Here is a 19,017-nt window from a genome sequence, read left to right on the forward strand (position 1 = left end):
GGCTAAGGAGTAGTTTACGACCCAAAGCATTGACTTTTTAGCCCGACGCCAATACCGGGCGTCGGCGGTCAAATACAGCTCCGATGCAACGCGTCTCGCGTCGGGGGCCGACACAACTGCGTCGGGCGGCTAAGGAGTAGTTTACGACCCAAAGCATTGACTTTTTAGCCCGACGCCAATACCGGGCGTCGGCGGTCAAATACAGCTCCGATGCAACGCGTCTCGCGTCGGGGGCCGACACAACTGCGTCGGGCATTGCATCGCGTCGGGCATTGCATCGGGCATCGCATCGGTCACTGCATCGCATCGGTCACTGCATCGCATCGGTCGCTGCATCGCATCGGGCGCTGCATCGCGTCGGGCCTTTCACTGTGTCGAGGATTAAGTCCTTATCTCGGGGATTAACGGATTAACTCCACATGGGACCTTCACACCTACCTGTCAATATTGGTGTGTATTGACAGCGGTTCTGGCCCCCAGAGTGCATGCGATGTAAAACTGATACGCGACTGCACAACCTGACCTGACGTACGTAAACGGACTTTATACTGTTATTTTACCAAACAATTTTAGAAGAATATGAATGAAGAAATTACGGGTGGGTATCAAAATAGGCTTCTCCTCTAGCCTTTGCCTGTTGTGTATTATTTCTACAAAGCACCTGCTAACAATCACAGGATTACTCAAGCATAGAAATACACATCCAGAAAATTGAGCAAGAGATTCATATCAATGTTAAACTGAAACGCGTCTTACCACCTGACCTGACGTTTGTAAACAGACATTATATTAGTAATTTAACCAAATAATGTTAAAAGAATATATATATATACGGGTGGGTATGAATATCAGCTCATCGCTAGCCTATCCCTGCGGGTGTGTATTTCACAAATTTACCTGCTAACAACCAGAGGTTGAAAGATACAGATTCAGGAAATGACGCAAGAGACTCATATAATCAAAACTACTCTATTTAATAAATCAATTGGAAACACCTTTGTCAGAAAACACGTTATAACAGACGATATCAACCTTGCTATAAAGCTATTTACATGTGTAACTTAACGAGGAATGTACAAATTTATTAACTGACAAATTTGTTAAACAAAAAAAATTAATAACTAGTACCTTGACTTTATTTAAAAACCACATTAAACAAATATAGTGCAAAAGAGGTGCTAAAGTTCAACCAGAAACATTAGCTTTTTCATGGCTCGAAATACCACCTGCATATGCCGCGTAGTGCAGGTAACATTGCAGATGTGCAGGTAATTCTGAATTTCTGATGCCCACCTGCACCTAACCTGCACTGGTCCATGTTTTGTGTTTTACTTTGACTTAATTCAAACTGCGACAATAATGATACAATGTGGACACTAGGCAGCAGACTTATATCGTAACCACATACACATACAATAAAAAAACAAATATCAAGTAAGATAAAATAGTTGATACTCTTGAAAACAATTGCAGCTGGAATGTGTGCATGATAAGATAAGAGTTTACAACTAAACAGATGCACGGCTGGAAGTCATCGTTTAGTAGATGTCTTACTCTTGAAGTGCATTGGAAAGTTGCCTTTTGATGACAAGGTCACATAAACCCTGGAGCGTAGGAGTGGGTACTGATACAGTGTACTGGTACAAAACTGGCTTTTCTTATTGGACCCGTCCGGAAAAAACGGACCCTAAAAAAATTCGGTGGACCAGGTGTTGGACCTATTGGAAACTGAACAGATCATATGATCAGGCATTCACACCTTTTGGGACTGACCGGTCGAAGAAAATACAAGCGAAGTACAGTGGAGTACATAGTCATTTCTACCAGGTTTTACAGTCAATCATACAGAGGCAGTTAGCATTGTAGGATTTTAAGACGCCAGGGGGAGTCGAATACACCGCAAAACAGATTTCTTTACAGACAAATGGACTGTTTTGAGTATTCACTGAATCAGGTCCAGACCTGGACCTGATCCTCTGGACCTGAACAGGATCTGAACTTCTGTACCGGTACCCACCTACTGGAGTAGTAAAGAAATGGTAAAACATTGCTGTATGAGGCATTCAACAGTGGACATTAGTTTTTACAGGGGGCATTGTAGCAGTTGGTGCTCAACTGTTTCAGAAAAAGATCCAGGGACACATTGTTTGCCCTTGCTAGGTTTTTATATCAATGTACTATCCTGTAGGTGCATTGCAGATTTTTACCAGCTGCATTGACTGTTGAAATTAATGGCAGTGGCTTCTTGACAGATTTTATTACTACGAGATGCAGGTATATTTGTGCAGATAATAATGTCTGTGGCTGCCTGCACCAGTGCAAGTTTGCATTAAAGTATTTTGTGCCCAGTCTTTCATAAATACAATCCATAATACATTCATCTACATAAAGTAGAAACATCATGCAAGTACTACTTATATAAAGGGCAGAATTGGTGCTGAAGTATAAGAACATTTTTACTACATTACACAATCCTCATAAAACCCTTTTCTCGGTGATGATTAATTGCCGACTGCAAAGATGGCCCTGACAAGATAAATAGATATCTATGTCACTACGACATCAGATCAGATACAGTGAATGTGCTATTTCATACATACATTGGCCAAGATATATGACAATGTCTTCCTTATGAGAAAAGCAGAACTGGTTATAATTTTTTTTCCAGTCTTAAGACTTGAAGCTTCATTTAGTGCCATGCTAATAGTGTCACTAAGTACAGTAGGCATCATCTCAATTACACAATAGTTTAGGTTGGATTGGTACAAGATACATTGTTTATCTGCTGATGGCCTCAAATCGTCATGTTCTCTCCCCTCTCCGACTGCTGAAGGTGCTCCCATTCAGGTTCAAATCTTCATCTCTATACAAATTGCCTCCTGTTGATGAGAAAGTACAGACATACATTACACCTATTCATACTACCGCACCTGTGTTTTTTATCATACATGCGCACATACACATACAAATACATACATAAACACATACACACACATTTATGCCTGAAATTACACATACACACACATTCACGTAAAGGCATGCACATAGGCACAAGCTCATTATATGCGAACTTACAACTTTGGACAAGTGATAAGGTTACCTCGGCCTTGTGTGAGGATGCAGAGCTGCACTGGAGAACTTCCTACGTGTATGTTGGTTTCTGTTGGTTTCTGTTGGTAGTTGCTGGTACATGTAGTCACTTCTCCTGCAGTGGCTGGTACAGCTGCAATGATAGATCAAAGTAAAGGTAAGAAAATCAAAACACATAACTTTGCAGTGTTGTAAAGACTGGCAGATACACATTATACATCAAAACTCCTGACTGGACAAACACTGTGCTTTAACTTTATATGGAGTGGTGAGACTGAAACATACACAAGACAACATACTTCCTGACTGGACAAACACTGTGCTTTAACTTTATATGGAGTGGTGAGACTGAAACATACACAAGACAACATACTTCCTGACTGGACAAACACTGTGCTTTTAACTTCATAGGGACTGGTGAGACTGTAACGTACACAAGACAACATGCTTTCTGACTGGACAAACACTGTGCTTTTAACTTCATAGGGACTGGTGAGACTGAAACGTACACAAGACAACATTCCTCCTGACTGGACAAACACTGTGCTTTTAACTTCATAGGGACTGGTGAGACTGAAACGTACACAAGACAACATTCCTCCTGACTGGACAAACACTGTGCTTTTAACTTCATATGGACTGGTGAGACTGAAACGTACACAAGACAACATTCCTCCTGACTGGACAAACACTGTGCTTTTAACTTCATTGGGACTGGTGAGACTGAAACGTACACAAGACAACATTCCTCCTGACTGGACAAACACTGTGCTTTTAACTTCATATGGACTGGTGAGACTGAAACGTACACAAGACAACATTCCTCCTGACTGGACAAACACTGTGCTTTTAACTTCATAGGGACTGGTGAGACTGTAACGTACACAGGACAACATTCCTCCTGACTGGACAAACACTGTGCTTTTAACTTCATTGGGACTGGTGAGACTGAAACATACACAAGACAACATTCCTCCTGACTGGACAAACACTGTGCTTTTAACTTCATAGGGACTGGTGAGACTGAAACGTACACAAGACAACATACTTCCTGACTGGACAAACACTGTGCTTTTAACTTCATAGGGACTGGTGAGACTGAAACGTACTCAAGAGAACATACTTCCAGACTGGACAAACACACACATAGCCACACACACACATTCACACATTCACACACACACACACACACACCTAATGTGCTTCTTGACTTGTTACATTTCTACTTATGCATACACATTTACAATGATGTGATGACAAACTAATGAGAGAAAACCTAAATTTTCACTTCCTGCATGGCTGCAATCTCACCATTGTCTGTGGAGAGAAAAGTCAGAATCAATAAATTACTGCATGGCTACAATCTCAACTATATTTCTGACAGAAAAGTCAGATTCAATAAATTACTGAGTTCTTAACCGGGAGCATGGGTTTGCTAAATAGCTCCAGCACCATCATGCCGCACTCGGAATTGGCAGGAAGGCTGGCCATCCTCCAATGTGCCTGTACAAAGTTGCACAGATACAAATGGTCAATCGTGAGGAGTTTCCACACAGCAGCGTTACAGAGGGCTCTGCGCAAACCGGGGTCCTGGTCCGCAGACTGGACCAATTTGAAGGTGATCTACTTTGACTTGGACCCAACACATCTCAAGGCTTCAAGCGCAACGTACAGTCAGGGACCCGTTGAGAAACCAAAGTCATCCCGGCTTTGCTGGGCTTTCAACGAAAATAAATACGTCATCACGTTTTGCAGATTTGAGCACGTCTGCAACTTCTGCTGGAACAAACTGAGCAAAAAATACAGGCATTCCGAGACGGGATGCGAACGGAAGAAGACAGACTCCAAGCAAGCCACCGGGATTACGGACTGACAAACTCCCGCAAAGCAAGCACGCGGATCGGTACCATGTAGCACCACCAGTTCCGTAAGACGCGCAACAAACTATGTTCACCTCATGAGAGGTTCTGTGCCCACGCACGATTCGGCTGTTACTAGTAGTTTTCAGGTTTCGCATAAAACTCATGGTATTGATGTTTATGTATTTCCTTCAACGGAAGGTGGTGCAACATTGCACACTCAGGACGGTACGAGTATACATGCTTTTGATCCTCGCGTCAATTACAGTGGTGACAAGATGGACTCAACTTCTGCAACAGAAGCAAGCGCGGTGTCACACAATATGGACGGTATGTTTAAATTTGGTATTGATGGTAGTTTGCGGGCTTTGCATGAAAAACGAGTGTGGAACTACTTCTTTCCATAGAAGGCGGTCATGTTTCTTACATACCGGACATTAGTTTCCGAGCTTCCATGGAAGCAGTGATGTTTTGAGTTCCACAAAAGAAGCGCACGTAACCGGCGGGAAATGACAACTAGCCTTCAGCATGACTTATCGGATTATCAGCGCTGGCATGATAAAGTCATAGAGTCTGGCGTGTACGCCTGCCAAGGTGAGCGCATACCTGTCCCGAGTAAAGTACATGTCGTCACCTGACAAGCCCTTTTGGAGGGCTGTCACGACAAAGTTCCTTCCAGTCAACAGTTGCCATCACAGCTGCTGGGCCAGACCAAGAAGTCAGCTTTTGCAGCAGGCACTTACAGCAACTTCCGAACCCAGTGGAGAGAGTTCCTGTTATTTTGATTTGTTTTGGCCTATTCAAATTGAGACAAGAACATCCCATGTATATTATGTTCACAGCACTCATGCTTTCAGGTGTGGAAGAGTGTATATCATTCACTCATACGGAAGACAAATGCATACATTGTGCCATTACATACACGTTCCTGTGTTTCAGTTTAACTATATGTCAGGGTGATTCTAGTGTATTACCGCCTCAGACTGTAGCAGTATATGTTTCGCTGTAGTTGATCCTAAGCACGTCGTCATGTTTAGATATACATGTATAAATCACTAGAGCAGGGCACGCCAATCTGTTAGGTATATGGGTAGTTTGGCCACAACTCTGGTCAGCCTCGGCTCCATGATGTCAAGTTAAGCCAGTGTTACTACTGTTACGTTAAAAACAAACAACTGCACTAAAAATGACCTAGCCAGCTCTATGACTTCAGACCTTGTGAGTACTTAGCAGCACCCAGTTCAAATCATGTTTTTTTGCATCATGCTGAAGCTGCTCGCAGATTGGTCTCAGACAGTTTCCAGGCTTACCTTGACTGCACCTCTGATCAGAGATATGAGTTCTCGCAGCTGCGCGATGCCAAAATAAAGACTGGTGTATTAGCTGTCCAGACACTGAGATGTCTCCACACTCCACTCCACGTAGACTTGTGATAGCCATTATCAGATACCCATATATATACATGTACATAATGCCTTGTAGTACTGTTATAGTCAAGTTACGATAAGCAACTCTCCAGTTGTGGGAGAGTGCATCTTCTTATACTGTACGCAAGCCATAGAAATCTGTCGTGTTATTATATATGCATTCCTTGTTAACTTAGGTTCACGGCAATTCTAGTTTCACCGCCTCAAACCATAGTAGCATAATCTTATGTTCGGCTTGTCGGCACATGTCAGGTTTTGTATATATGACCACTAGAGTCGGGCACGCTGACTTGTTAGGTATATGCATAGATTAGGTCACACTTCTGGTCGTATTTCACTCGTGATTTCAAGCTAAGCCAGTGTTATTATTATTCCTGTTTAGAAAGAATTGATTACATGCCTTAGAAATGCTGTAGCCAGCTCTACGACGTCAGAACTGTGAGTACTCCACAGACTGCAATTTTAAATCATGTTACTGCATTGTTCAGCAATCGCCCAATTGCTTGGCTTTAGCCTGAGTATCATCCTCCGTAGTGACCGCTGGCTCACGACTATCTTGCTAACCATGGTTAGCTTGGCTTATCTCCTTGGCACGATTATAGCCCTCTCCCCCGGCACAGCAAACTCCCTTCGGGCTTGGTCTTGGTGGTTACTCATATTTCGAAGAATTAAAGTTCTCTTCCAAGCCCACTGCACTCAGGTCTCCTTGCCGTTACTCGGAGTGAGAGTGCAGATAATTGTGTCAGATTTGGGCTTGTGCAAATCTAGTAATTAGCTGCACCGTGACCTCCGCCCTCACATGACTCAGTCTAGCTTCAGTCTAACACGGCTGAGAGGCGTAGATTCTAGAGTTCCATTTTTATTGCCCACCCACCCACCTCGTGGTTGCTCATATTTTGAAGAATTAAAGTTGTCTTCCAAGCCCACTCAGGTCTCCTTGTTTGTTATTGTTGTTGTTATTGGGTGGGCCGACTACCCATTCTTTGCAGCCAGGGGCTGAATTGCCAGGAGCTTACAATAGTCGAGGGTAAATCGCAAGGGTATGGAGCGAGCTGCCATTCATTCGGCGCCACTAAGGTGACCTCACTACGACTGTCGCAAGTGTCTGGAGCGAGCTGCCATTCGGCGCCACTCAGGTGACCTCAATATGACTGTTGCATGTGTCTGGAGCGAGCTGCCATTCTGCGCCACCCTGGTGATCTCAATATGACAGTAATTGCCCCAGGTGCGGCCAAGGTACTCGGAGTGAGAGTGTACATAATTATTACTACAATCTTTCCTATGTTTATGAGAGAAAAGAATCAATAAATTAATGCATGGCTACAATCTCACCTATGTCTTTGGAGAGAAAAGTCAAAATCAATAAAAGTACTGCATGGCTACAATCTCTGACCTATGTCTTTGGAGAGAAAAGTCAGATCAGTAACATATAATGCATGTATCTGTATCTGTTGAGAGAAAAGTCAAAAAGAATAATACTTAAGAATAATACCGACTTTGATCAAATTTGTGTCTGTTTATTACACACACATGGACACACAGGCTGAGTCCTGCAGGCAGACATGCAAACACACACACACACAAACACTCAAATGGTACTGCAAATAAATGAAAATGAAGGTAAAGGAATGTAAACATTTTAGATTTTGCAGAATATGCACTTCCTAATTCATGTGTTAATGTTACATGGAACAATAAACACTGCACTTGTTGGTTGGCCAATCCTTATGTCGATACCTTCAAATGACAGCCTGGTACATGTATATGCCTGGTATCAGTAACACAAACATACATGGAACTAGAATCATAAAAAAGTACCTGCCTACAAGACAAATATAACTAGCCTAACTGAATTGAAGTCTTAAAAAGGCTTTCCTTTCCTTCAGTAACTTGACTGGCCAATGTGCTTTTAATGATGGAATCTGAATTTAGAATAAACTCTCAATCACTCACTATCCATGGTTTGATTATACTGCTGCTGGAGTCCCTGACGTATCTGATATCTAAGATTGTATTCTTAAGTTGTACATCGTGGTTAATTAAGACTTCTATGTGGATCCAATATCTGTTGTTTATCAACAAGTGGCCCAGGATCCAATTCTGAACCTGCAGTGTCGTCCACACTGCTCACATATGAACTGGATCTGACTCTGCTCCCTGATCACTGCTGCCGCAGTTGCTTTATGTCTGCGTCAAGCCTCTTACTCAGACAACTGGCATCTCCAAGACAAAACTCATTAACTGCAGCTGGCATCTCAAACATGTTAGTTTATTAGTTTGTTGTGATACTCTTCGGTGCTTTCAAGGAGGTTTTAATTTTATCCCCCCCCCCCCCTAGTCCTTGTCAATTGCCATTGGACTTATCTTTGCTCCAGGTCTGTAACAAACATATAAAATAATACTTGATACATGTATCATCAAGGAGGTTTTATAAAGAGGAGATATATTTTACCAACGTCCTTGATTTTACTAAAAGGCTTTTAGCAGCAGTTATGCGACAGTGAGGTGCAAATGAGGGTGGTGTCAAGTGCCTTTCAATCAGCACATTCTTTCACCTGATTTGCATTGGTCGTAAACAGGCATACAAGCTAAGAGTTCACAAGTAGAGACTGAAATTCCCTCATGGGATTACATAGCATTCTCCTATTGAAGTCCAATCCCTGCGTGGGCCTGTTCATGATGCAAAAATTCAAACGTTGTTATTCGTTTTGCCCGAAAATCTGACAGATAATTGGTCTTTAATCCAAACCTAACCAATATGTCATGTACATGGGACAACCTACACTGACTGGACAATACCGTGATTCTAACATTCTATGGACAGGTGAGGACACTCATATGTACTCAAGACAACATACCTCCTTACAGAACAAACACAGATTTTTAACTCATTACCTATGCATATGCATTTACACTTATATGATGACAAACCAAGGATCCTTGGACAAACACATGAGGCCAGGCCTTTTCGGCATAGTGGGCCGATACGCTGTGAACTGGGAAAACAACGCTGTAAAAAGCCCGCTTCGCTGCAAAAAAATAAGGGAAAAAATAAAAAAATAAAACATCGTAGTAAAAATACATAAGCACACGCCAAGCACGCGCCCTCGCTGTTTCAGAAAGTTTTAAGCTCGAAGGGAGGTGTTTTATAGCACCAGTTCGCCGTACTGCTGTCTCGCAGCCCCTCCCACCGCTGCACCCGGGACCGTCCTTGTGTTCCCGCGGAAATATAAACAGAGTAGTGAGAGGTCCTTGATTAGCCGGGTGGGATCCCTCCCTAGAACAGCCAATATGTATAAGATTTCCCGCGAATCTCCTTATTTGGAAAGCTGGGATGATCGACACAGGGGCTGTTACTAGTAGTTGCATCATTCTTTATTAAGCGCGGAAAATAGAATCAATTCTTTCTGACACATTTCTAGAGCAAGAACGGGATGCGTTCCCAAATTTCCTGATCTAACTTTTGCGTGTGCCAAATCGCGCCAAAAAAAAAGGTTAAAAGAGTAGCAAGTGTGCCTTGATGAAGATACTAGCGCTATGAATAAGCGCTTCAACTTCAGATGGCACCCTGGACAATATTATAAGTACTGTTAAGCTGAGTTAAGTTTGTTGTTTATGAGTTTTTAGTTGGCTTTGAAGCTTTGACCTGAAATGTTGTTACGTCAAACTGCTGATGAAAAGTTAAGTGACTGCTACGATTATCGTAGATATGTCCCTAAAAACTGATAAAATAAGCCTTCTCAATAGCCTAAAATGCAAGAGCTACCGAGGGGGCTTTGCCCCCTGGGTCCCCTTTGGCGGCCCCGGACCCCTGCCCGACGCTGTGCAAAAATCCTGGCTAGAACACTGAACAGAATCAGTAACCTGGCCTGTGTGGCTATAATAACACCTGTTGCTATGGATTCACAATTAGTAAGAGTACTGCATGTCTGCAATTTCAATCAACCTATGTTTGTGGAGAGAAAAGTATGATTCAGTAAAACTTACTGCATGGCTACAATCTCACCTAAGTTTGTGAAGAGAAATGTAGCTATCGTCCTACCTAGTCCCTTGACCTCCAGGTCGTTGGGGGGACAATGTGAGTTGGACAATGTACGAATCAGTAAAACTTACTGCATGCCTGAAATCTCACCTATGTTTGGGGAGAGAATTGTAAAATTCAGTAAAACTTACTGCATGGCTGAAATCTCACCTATGTTTGGGGAGAGAATTGTAAAATTCAGTAAAACTTACTACATGACTACCATCAAACCTGTGTCTGTTAATTACACACACAACTATGCATGAAACTGCATATGCACAACACACAGACACACTGCGCCTGAACGCTTTAAGCGTGTACACACACACACACACACACACACACACACTCACACACTCACACTCACACAGGAAAGTGTACAATAGGAGAAACTGCCCTTTTACAGCTTGTTCCTTGGCCTTTTGTCAGGTTTGCAGAGCCGCTTTATCGCTCACAGCTGTTTCTTTTGGTAGTCAGTTCTGCTGCAGTGGCTGTTATTCCATCTGCAATAAAAATGAAAATAAAGGTAACTAACCTACTTCTCAAGATGGTATCTGGCCATCTGCCTTTAACACAGACAGAAAACCCAAACTTCTAATCCAGCATTATGCGACATAATATAAGTTGAAAAAAAAACTCTTACTTGTTACTTTGTTATCTTATCATTCCTGAGAAATGCGACGTAGTTTCTTACCTTCATGAAGGCTATGGACAGGAGCCATAATGGACGGTTAATTTCCCTCCAACTTTGACAGCTTCTTAAAACTCCAGCCAGGCCAGGAGTAACTCACCAACCACTTGTATGCATTGCAGCAACTGTGAATTTATACACATAGCATTCATCAATTTGTCATGGTCAACTTATTGTTAATGTCTATTTCAGTCTCAATGTAATATGTGCCTTTAGTAGCTTTACATTTCTACCATGCAAAAACTTGGGTCATATAAAATTGAACCTGTTATCTCATCGTCTTCTCCCCATTATTCCTCATTATTGTTAAAAATCATTTAAAAATCATTTAAATCTATCTGCTGAATCACCACTCAACAAGGCCTACCCTAGTAATAAAATTCTCCCTAGATAATTTGTAGGCAGATAAGGGAGTGCATATAGTACTATAGAGAACCATATATACTTGATATAGAGAGAGAACCGTAAATACATTTAAGTTTGCGGGATTTAATTTCACAGTAGCAGTAAAAAGGGACTGTTACAGTGGTTTTAATTTCGCGATAGCACCATGCACTGTAGTCTTACTGTCAAGGAAAACATGTTTGCGGGAGTTTTACGTTCGCGGTGAAGTGGCCGTGAAACCGCGAACATAAAGCAATCACGAACATTTCTGCAGTTACAGTAGATAATGCTTGGACAGGTTTGATGGGAAAGTACTTATCAAGAGGGGGGAAAGCAAATACCCACGTTTTACCTGTTTACTAAACACTCTTGGTTGGCTAAACTCCTTCTCCAGCTTTATATGCCAGGTACACTACTACCTTATCATGCCACCATAGGATCTGCTTGGAGATTAGCCAAAACATTGAACCTGTTATCTCCTTTTTTTGTGTTGCTACTGGTAGATGAGACAAGACTAGGCTACCTGTTTATATCTATCTGCTTTATCAAAGTTCATGGTTATGGGGAAAATTCACCACTTCACAAGGTCTACCCTGGTAATGGATAATTAGTAGGCAGATACTCCTTGGTAAGGGAGTGCATATAGAACTGTAGCAACAGGAGAATCATATATGAATTATAAGTTATAACTCACTCAAATTTACAAATTTGATTTAAAACTGTCTTGATCTTCAAAATCAATGCATGCAACTATCACCTCCTCAGGTGAACTTTTAGCTGATCTGACAGAGTTGTGACTTTTCATTTCTTGTGAATACTACTATCACTTAGAAGTGGCCATAACTTGTTCAGATAAACTTCAAATCTTAGATTCTACATATTCGGTTGAAGATTCTCAAACTAAGGAGGTTTAAAAAATCCTTTTTTAACAAACATAATCTGTACACTGTGGGTGGTCTTTCTAGTTGAAAGGTAACGTTATATCAGATGCATGGTCTCCCGTGACTTGTTTCCTGGGCACTGTTTCTTGGAAAAAAAATATCCCTAAACAACAACAGTCAAACTTACAAATCAGTGATCCCAACCCACAGCCTGTTTTTATAGAATTTTCTCCACATGACCGGCAGATCTCAGATTAGTATCTTGTCAGCCATGCCAGAGCCGAGCAGCTGGACTCAGTCTCTACCATGCTCCATATTTTGGTCGCTGGGAAAACCGTAGAAATGAAACGAATAGATACGAAATCTAGGAGTAACCCGGCCAGAGAAATACAGCAGGCTAGGGAACAGAGCACGATACACGGACAGAAGGTGAAGGTTTGGCGCGTGTTTACACTGAGATGAGAGTAACGTTAACCTATTCCGATGACATCTTCAATTATTTAAACTGAATAATTATGAAACTTTCAGAAGTTTTGAAGAGCCTATTTTTTACATTTGTATGTAACGGTAACGCCAGGTTGATTCAACCTAACCTGCATACGCTTTTCTTGCTGAAGTTCCTATAAGTGTGTTATTTACACAGATCAGGCAAAAACAGTAAAAGGTGCTAGGTGCGAACAAGCATGCAGCCAAGATGGCGGGCCCCGCACCCACTCGTCCGTTTTGTGACTTGTCAATAACTTGTTGCTTAGACCAGCAGCATCCGTGGACGAAATGTCCATGCCGTCAGGAGGAAAGAACTATAGGACGAATGGACTATTGGACGAAAAGCCTATTAACCGATTTGACTGATATCAAGGTCTAATCAAGTAGACTGCGGCGTTAACGTTATATCATACGCTAATCTTGTGAGTATCAAAATCATGTCCAAGATGAAATCATCCAGAATGAAATCTCAAACTTGCTGGAAACAATTCCAGTACCTAATAATCATGTTATGGCCACCATACACATGTAACAGTGGGGTTCAAGTACCACCAAAACGATCATGCGGCTGCCAAATGGCTGTCAACTTTTACCGTAGTATGACGTATACATGCTTGCACATCGCCCCACAGTTTAAAGTTCTATTTCTATGTCCAAGTCGTCCTGGAGCCGTGTAGCTGAGATTTCGGGAAGAAAAACATCACCTACCTGTAACCAGCAGATGAGTACTGTGTGCCGCGGAGCTAAAATGCAGCTTGAGTGGACATCAGCGCCCAAACTGCATGCCGCGTCTCACAGTGTGGCCGCGTCTTGTGAAGACATGCTCCTTTGTGATAATAATCTCCCGCGCGCCGCCCCAGTGGCGGGTCGCGGAAAACGGTTAATTCACACCTCAGTACTTGGCCCTGCCTGGGTTTACGGAAAAGCCAAGGCCCAGCAGGCTGGCCTGTCGTGGACTAGCCAGGCTTCCCTGGTAACCTGCTTTCCAAACCCCAGCCCGATCTCAAGTATCTATCGTGCAGGGCGAAAGATGTCAAAGATATTTTTCAGGTTGGGGCCCTATGGTATCCAGGCTAACTTCCCTGGTGCTGCGCGGGTGTGTGTTTCGGGCTCCGAATGTTTTTTAAAGCTAAAACTAGGTAACTGACAAGTCCAGCTCAGGGGGCAATATGGGGATGTACTGTCATATTATCCAAGCAAAGGTTGGGTCGCAGGATACTAGTATCATGATGGCCGGGATTTTTACCTGCTCATTCCAAGGGAAGGTATCACTAGTAACGAAGCCCAAACCTGTCGTGCACAGCCGAATGTTTTTAACATGCTCCACGCGGTTTGCTGGTGTTCGGTTGATGTTCAGTAGTCAAATTCACTTGATTAACCACTGCTTACTTAAATATTCGCAGCTAGTTTCCAACCTTCTCATGACTCACTACAAGGCCGTTACAAATCTCTGCTTACTCCTTCCTGAGCAAAATGACTACTGCTATCCTCTACCAGGCTCCGCTGATCGGTGGTCTAATTGTACTCTCCGAGCAGAGGTTAGGCTCCGGATGTTCTTTTAGTCGTTTTATTGGGCTTTCTATCTGGTATTGTATCTTGCATTGTCAAAACCAAATCGCAGCTATAGGTTATGACATGTCTTACTGTCTATTGTGTAACCGAACCCTTAGGGATTCGGTTACACAATAGACAGATGTACCTTCACGGAACGTACTACGGTAGAGGTGCCCCCACGGAACCTAAAGGGGACGCAAGCGAACCTTAAGGTGCCGGTTACAAACGCGACGATTTTTTTGTTTTAGCAAGATGTCCCAATAGTGCATGCCCCATAGTGTCCCACAGTGCCATCAATATTAGGAAGTTTATTTTTTGCGTATTTTTCACTAAATATCAAAAGTGAATATTTTTGTCACTGAAAATGTATTTTGGATGTTATTTCTGATCATTTTACGGCGGTTTTGAGTCAGTTACACCACTGCAATTTCAAGTCAAATTTAAATTGTACCCTTATTCAGAATAACTTAGAAATATATTTTAATTCATTTCATGGTAGTATGTTAGTACTAGTTTTCCATAATTGAAATCACCAAATACGTAACTGGTTTATCGATTCATAGGCCTATACAGATGTGAAGAAAGAAATCATCTTACAACGCTGAAAAAATATTTTGGATGAGAACGATTGCTTTTAAGTTTGCGTTAGTTACAAGCAATGTAATCATCACTGTTAGCTGCCGCCGATAGAACATCAAACTAACCTATTCTTTGCCATGTTTTTTCCTTACTTTTTACAAATATAATTGATATGTTTATTGCAAGTTCTTGCCCGAGGGCTAATTGCAGGTGCAAACAACATGTAAAATAAGGAAAATACAAAGGTGCTAGGAACTACATTCTATGACTATGCTATGCTAGTGTCATTATACTGGTTTTGTTGGGTTAGACTTCTTCTCTTTAGGCAGTGGAAGACGAATTTACCCACTTCTTTTATAATGTGTGGGTTCTTTGATTTTAATAGTAGGATTGATTTTTCATTGTCAGGAATAGTTGGAAAGTAAGCGTGTATTTTGGATACACTCATAAATAGTTGGTTTCTTATATCATCATACTAATAGACTTAGTAAATGCAACAGTACCGCACGTCAGTGGGAGTGCAAGAGAAAACTGGCGAAAATAACACAACCGTACCGCATTGAACGAGCCCCGCAGTGACGAACTTGAGCGTGACCCAAGTAGAGTGGGATATACCACTATCCACTTCATCCTGGACTGAACATGTACGAGGGGTGATCACAATCATTTGTATTTGGGTACACATTCATGAAAGACTTTATGAGCATAACGGAACATAGTAACGACAGATTTCCGAATCCCATGATACTTAGCCTGCAGGTAACTCTATCGGAGATGTACATATTGAAGTGTAAATTATGCAAAGTTGAACTTAATTTGCATACTTCTATATATACAGTGTTTTGCATTTTAAGACTCAAAATAGTCACAGGTGGAAGATTAGGAGATCCCAATTTTGCAAGTAACTCCCTGTGATTCAAACATTCTCCGTAATAGAGACTTATTCAAAACATCTGTTGCCTGCGTAGCTAGCGATAAAGAGGATAGTGTCTCTGTAAATTACTTATTACCTCCGTGAAAAATGGAGGTATAGTTTTTGGTGTGACTGTCTGTGTGTCTATTTGTGTATCCGGATATTTGCGTTCACCATAGCTTTAGAACCTATGTTTTGTGTAGTTTTGTCACCAAATATGAAACAACTCATCCAGAGGTTATCTTGTTCATCAACAGTCAGAGAGACAAACAAACACACACATTCACAATGTCAACGCTGACGAAAATATAAAATCCTTGACACTTTATAAAGGAAAATGTATGATACTTATATCAGTACGCTCGCAGTCGAGAGACAACTTTTGTGCGCTGAATTCGAAATAAGTTGGTGCTTGCAATTAACATGTCTAGGATGATATGTCCTTCATAAGTTTAATAGAAACATCGGGTTGACACCACAAACTAAAGCTACAGGAAAAATCCGCCATACATACTGTTTACGCGCCAAAACGTGGGCAATCTTTTGGGATTCGTCAGTGTTAAGTACCGTCTCCTTACGAACTCGTACCGCCTTGTAGGGAATCCGACGGATTTTGGAGCACGCAGACACGCCTTAGAACTTTACCTTCAGGCAAAACTTTCACATTGTGCGACTTGCGCGCCGTGCGAGTGACGTGCGTTGACGTACTCCACCCCTGCTCTTGTCAGTCGTTTTCAGAGATACGTGGCGGACGTGGCCTCCCCCAACGTACGGACAAACCGCACGTACGGCGGGTTGTGCCCTTAACTTAAAGTAACTGACCAAATCGGCCAGAGAGTAGAGTTTACCGGATTGGTTTGGCTAACACCAGGAGTGTTTGGTTGCTTGGTTGTTTGTTTGGGCCGACTTCTCTCCGGCTTCGCAGCCAGTGGTTGAATAAGTGAATTTCGAGGAGCTTACAATAGGAGGGGAAGGGATCTCCATAAAAACTGGCCTACATAACGTTCTACCGTGAGGGACGTTCCTGAAGCTCAAGTAACCATTCATTTCACCTTTAAGTTAACTTTAATAGTATAACCAGAAAATTGTCAGTTCCCATGGGAGAAATTCTAACCAACAACTTTTTGTTACTCTCAAAAACGCACTACTAGTTAGGACACTCAGCGTTACAATTTTTAAGACATGTTACAGGAAAAGTTTTCTATCTAGTTTAAACGGATTATAATAAATGCGACATTACAGGCAGATCCCCGGGCGGAGTATAGCGTAGAGTAGAGTATTGAACGGTTCCATAAAGATTATGCGACGTAAGATTGCAACAAACATGTTTTGTAAGACCTGACTGGTTGCTCACATCGAGGTTCACCATTGCTTTTTCGTTAGGTGTGATAGGTTATTTTAACGTGCTGAAGTTTATTATTATAAGGATATGATTGATGGATGACATTCTAGAGGACGTCCCTAGCCTTTTTTTTACCTGTCAGTGAGTAAAGAAATATATGTAACGTACACGTCCAATGGCGAAGTTTGGGTGTCTGATAGATAATCTGACAACAATATGTACGTTGCTTGTCGCTTGGGCTTCAAGGCTTCAAGGTGGCAACTCAAATTTCACCCGGATAGATGCACCGTAATCAGAATTGGCGGGGGACACCCAAACTTCTCATACAAAATGAAAGACGAAGCAAATCCCTTGCCTCTGTCTCTAGAATTCACGGAGGAAGAGAAAGACCTCGGAATTATTGTAGACAAGGACCTGGGTTTTAACAAACACATCCTAACCATAACAAAGAGGGCAAATCAGATAATGGGACTGGTATGGAGAACATTTGAGTTTATGGATAAATGTATGTTTCTAACCCTGTACAAGTCTATCATCCGTCCTCATCTAGAGTATGGAGCAAGTGTATGGTCCCCTCACCTATGGTCATTGGCAATAGAAATTGAGAAAGTGCAAAAAAGGGCAACCAAAAGAGTACCGGGTCTGACGGATCTACCCTACCCTGATAGACTTAGGAGTCTTCACCTCCCCACATTGGTATATAGAAGACTAGGAGGAGATTTAATAAACACCTTCAAATACACGAAAGGACTATACGACACTCCATGTTTAGTCCACATGTCTGTAGAAACAGAACAAGAGGTCAACAATTGAAATTAAAAAGATCCTTGGCGAAAACAAACACACGGCTATACTCCTATACAAATCGGGTCGTCAGCTGGTGGAACAATCTCCCAGAGGAAGTAGTGATGGCACCAACTGTGAACGGTTTTAAAGCAAGATTTGACAAACATATGAAAGACCATCCTGTCGTATACAACTACAGGGCACTGGACCATCCCTTAAGTCCGTCAATGTCAGTATCCTGAGTATCCTGAATTGATGAGCAGGCCAAACTGGAGTGGATACTCCTACCGGACTGAAAACTCTACTCTACTCTACTTGTCCAACCCTTGTTAAAACAGGAAAAGTCGGAGGTAGAAACCTGTGAATTACTGTCTGTTATCTTTTCTGCCTCGTGATAGGACGCTTAATTTTTTTATGTTTGATTTTCTAGTTGGTGATGGCAATCATAAAGAAGGGCATAGTACAGTACGGAAAACCGAGATTGATATCTATCATTGTTTTGGTATTTATACGTAGATATCGTAAAAGATGATTGGCATAATGAGATGGTAATCAAATTATGCGAATCATAACCTACTTTAGCAACGCAACCGTGACCGCCAAAAATTGGTATCCCCGCAGGACCAAGTGCCTGCCCATAGCGACCGCGTCGTTTTCAACCTTTAGGTTTTCATCAATTTTTTATGTTAACAAGCGCGATTTTGTGCCGAAATCGGCTAGTTTGCGTCGGATTTTGAGTGCCATTTTGATGTTATGTTTAGATTCTTTAGAATAAAGACGGCGGCGGTCAATTGGTTGGTCAATGTGAAAGTCTCTTGTAATACTGTATGGGAGTAAATTTCGTTGTAAGATCATCTGAATTCAGTTGTTACCAAAGTCATTCTTTAAATCTTTATCATTATAACACTGGTCCATATAACGATCGTAGACGCAGGAATGCTACATGTACAGCACGTTCGTCATTGTATGGTAGAAATATTTATAGCAAGTAACTTTATATCTTT

The 19,017-nt window shown here is 41.9% G+C and overlaps 2 long non-coding RNA genes across 3 annotated transcripts in view; both read right to left on the reverse strand.

The window, feature by feature from the left end:
* LOC118408668 overlaps positions 1–3,410 on the reverse strand; it is a 13,447-nt gene extending 10,037 nt beyond the window's left edge. The window contains exons 1-2 of one of the 2 annotated variants that reach the window (XR_004830337.1): positions 3,101–3,410; positions 1,969–2,879 (exon numbers count right to left, since the gene is read on the reverse strand). This is a non-coding gene — a long non-coding RNA (uncharacterized LOC118408668). Of the gene's footprint in view, positions 1–955; positions 2,880–3,100 lie in introns of those variants that run through there. The other variant, XR_004830336.1, reaches the window with a different exon arrangement.
* Positions 3,411–10,806: 7,396 nt separating this feature from the next.
* On the reverse strand, positions 10,807–13,681 carry LOC118408669. Its single transcript, XR_004830338.1, has 3 exons — positions 13,548–13,681; positions 11,092–11,213; positions 10,807–10,900 (listed from the first exon to the last, which is right to left on the reverse strand). It is a non-coding gene; the product is annotated as an uncharacterized LOC118408669 (long non-coding RNA).
* Positions 13,682–19,017: the final 5,336 nt, after the last annotated feature.

The sequence above is a fragment of the Branchiostoma floridae genome, unplaced genomic scaffold (genome assembly GCF_000003815.2).
Source record: "Branchiostoma floridae strain S238N-H82 unplaced genomic scaffold, Bfl_VNyyK Sc7u5tJ_321, whole genome shotgun sequence".
NCBI lineage: Eukaryota > Metazoa > Chordata > Leptocardii > Amphioxiformes > Branchiostomatidae > Branchiostoma > Branchiostoma floridae.